Here is a 3,793-nt window from a genome sequence, read left to right as displayed (position 1 = left end):
ATTTTTTTGTGACAAGTGGGGTATTAAGTGTCAATTGATTGTCCCTTACATTCCTCCCCAAAATGGTATGAGAATATGAATATGACTATCTAGGAGAGGGCCCACATTATGCTTAGCCAAGCAGGCTTACCATAGCATTTTTGAGCTGAGGTAGTCTCTACTATCATACATCTCATTAATAGGTCACCTCGCAGTGGTATTGACTTCCAGGTTGCAAAGGAGGTATGGACAAGAAAGCCTCCCTCACATGGTCATTTACGTGTCATTGGATGTGAGGACTTTTGCCATGTGCCCAAGGACAAATGCAATAAGCTAGATCCTAAATGTGTGAAATGCATTTTCATTGGCTATGGAGATGTAGACGAGATGGGATATCATCTTTGGGATCCACATGTGTGGAAAGTGATCACTCGGCCATGATGTTATGTTCCATGAGGACAAAATGCATATACAGCTTGAGAAAGTTGTTGAGATACGTAGAGTTATCTTTCAGGAGGAGTCCCCCTACTCTCACATAGCCAAATAAATAGCCTACCACCAATAGTCGCAATCCTCATGGCAAGGATGTTAGATAGGATATTAGACAAGATGTTAGATAAGATGTTGGATAGGCAACACAACCTGCATTGAGGCATTCTACTAGAGATAGATGACCTCCTAACCGTTACGAGCCCTCAATAAATTATGTCTTTATTACAGATGTAGGAGGGCCTCTCACCTATAATGAGGCTATGCGCAGGGGTGATAGTCACTCCTGGGAGAGGGCTATGCAGTTTGAGATTGACTTATTGCATAAGAATTGTACATGGGATTTGGTTTCCTTGCCTAGTGGTGGTAAGCGAGCTTTGCTTTACAAGTGGGTGTACAAGTTGAAAAGTACCCCTAGACACCCCAGGTCAACATACAAGGCGAGATTGGTAGCAAAGGGTTTAAAAGCAGGAGCATGGTGTTGACTTTGATACCCTACGCTTAGTCTTGGCTTTGGTTGCATAGCGGCTTGGACTTGTATCAGTTAGATGTCAAGATGGCTTTCTTACATGGGGACTTGCATGATGAGATATACATGGAGTAGCCTAAGGGCTTTGTAGAGCCTGGCAAGGAACACCTAGTGTGCAAATTGAGGAAGAGTCTTTATGGCTTGAAGCAATCACCTTGGGAATCGTACCACAAATTTGATGCATTCATGTAGTCACAAGGCTACAACCATAGCGTTATGGATCCGTACTTGTACACGAAGAAAGCCCTTGTCGTGCTGCTACATGCACACCATGTAAAAAATTCTAGAGTGTGGCCTTCTTTTAGATTTAGAGAGCCAATGCCACTTTAGGCATTAGTGTTAGTGTCTATGGTTCAAAATATTATAATTTTTTGGACAAGTTTTTAGTCAATTTTTGATATTCTAGATATTATCTCTTGTAAAAATCCATAAAACTATAGACAAGTTTTAGATTAGGATGACATGTTAAAGAAAACATGTAGCTTTCAGCCAATTTGAGAGGATTTTATGTAAAAAGAGAGATTGACAAAATCGCACGATGCGCGATCATTGTTTTCAGGCAGTAAACAACACTCCAAAGTGGGAGATGAAGAAGGAGTGATTTGGCTAAATTTTGGGCAGGTGTCCTGGTATTTAACCCCCCTTCCGGAGCTAATGGAGGCATTAGATTGGCGATCTGAGCAACATAAAGGAAGGTATTATTTTGTACACGTTTTTGTTTATTAGAGTTAAATTTTCTCATAATGCTAAAAGAAACCGACAAGCTTCATTTCTGTTAGTATTATTCTATATTTTCTAATTCTTTTTGGGAGTATTCTTCTACATCTTCAATCTCTTTGAACCCCTTCTCTTCCGTCTACTCCTCTCCCTAAATCTACCTTCACCCTGGTGTCTCTTATCTTCAAGAACTTGGCTTGAACCTTCAACCCTTCTCTTATCTCTACCATCTCCGGAGTAAAAGCTCTTGAACCCCCATACATTCTTCTCTTGCCAAACCCCTGTGGTGACCTTCAACCCTATGTGCTGAACCCGACCTGAGGGTCGGTGTAAGAGAACTCCAAGATGGGGGATTCTTCAGGAGATACTCTACAACAATTGGTGTGTATACTACAACAAAATCAACAACAACAAATCCAAATGTTACAACAACAACAACAACAAAAGGCAAGACGAAGAGAAGATTGATTCCATAGCTATCAAGGCCCGAGAGGAAGCTGGGCCTGAATTAAAACAATTTAATGGTCAAAATGTCTCTGTTTTTATTCGCTTATATGTTGAAAAAATGCTCTTCTTTGGTGTACCACAACATGCATGGAGCCGTTATTTTGCCAGACTAGCCAAGCATGGTCTTAAGAAAGAATCCATGTTCTTTTTCAGCAATATGCGGATTGGGCTGCATTCAAAAAATCCCTATGTGAAGAATTCTTCTTAGAAGACTCTAGCCTAATGATGAAGAAAAGTTTCACTGATTGGGTTGAGAAACCCAACAAAAGTTTAGCTGCAACCACTTTATACCATGAGATCGAAAATAAAATTGGACAAATTGATGCTCAAGACCAACAAAGTATGGAAGGTTAGAAGATTGAATTATTCCTTAAGGCTATAGATCCCATTCTACAAGAAAAGCTTGTTGATCGGCTAGAAGATGTTACCTCCGAATCAGGAGTCAAGACTGCATGGATAAATGTTACTGATGGAGTTAACATGATTGCTCGAAGAGAGCGGATGCCACTAAGATCTAATTCAACTTCAACAACTCCATTGATGGAGCTTGTTCTGCCTTCAAAATTCCCTATTTCTTTCTAAAAATGATGTAACGGATGAACTCATTAAAAGCATGCGTGACCTTCATCTAAATCTTGCAGAAATTAGTTCCAAGGTGGAGAAGCTGAATGTCAGAGTTGAAGAACGAGGACGATCATCAACTCAAAGACCCATGAGAGAAGGCTTTAAGAGGCGTTGTATTTGGTGCAACAGCCAACAACATGACAAGAGGGAGTGTTCTGCCTTTCGTGAGGTTGAAGCACAAAATGAAGCCTGCTTGGAAACAAAAGCTCTCAATGATGGTTCTTCCTATGCTCGAATCTGAAGCAAGGATAATGGATAAGCTGTCCAATTTCTTACTGTGTGTGTTAACCATAATCAAAATAGAGATCAACTGGGTGATTATCTTGTGCCTTCTAATACCCGAGAATTCAAGGGTTTTCGGGCTGCACTACTATAAAAGAAGGCTATAGTAGTGCATCATGAAAAATAGCTGAACCTTCTTTTACTATAGAAACTGTGTCTCTAGCAAATCTGTATGTATGTATACCCAATAGTATGGGTTGTTATAAGTCTCTTCCAGCCATGACTAAAGCTGAAAGAAAATACTTATGTCATGTAAAAAGGGAGCATAAAACTTATGACATGATGGCTAAAAATGAAGATATTTCGGGCATCTTTTTTGGACTGATTACTATTGACACATTGGTTGAAATATATGGAGCTGCTCATGTAGAAAATAAGTCCATAGAAGTATGTACATTGGATTTTTATCAAACAATTCAAGAATTTTTTGAGGATGAAGACATTGGTTTATTCAACAAGGCTAAAGCGCAAGTGGAGACAAAATACAAGACGATGGGTAAGAAAGTCAAACCTATGGCAGTTCCACTGTCTCCTGAAAGTGAAGGGCTCACTGATAGGGTAGCAAATTAGTCAAGTCTTTGTGATTGTTCCAACATTGGTCACAAGTTCACATCTGAAAGTATAAAAGAGCTCAAAATAGGTGAAATTTATTTCCTTTCACCAGCT

This window comes from Lygodium microphyllum, chromosome 1, assembly GCF_053477565.2.
Source record: "Lygodium microphyllum isolate KBCC chromosome 1, Lygodium_microphyllum_v1.1.10, whole genome shotgun sequence".
Taxonomy (NCBI): domain Eukaryota; kingdom Viridiplantae; phylum Streptophyta; class Polypodiopsida; order Schizaeales; family Lygodiaceae; genus Lygodium; species Lygodium microphyllum.
Note: the sequence above shows the minus strand (reverse complement) of the source record.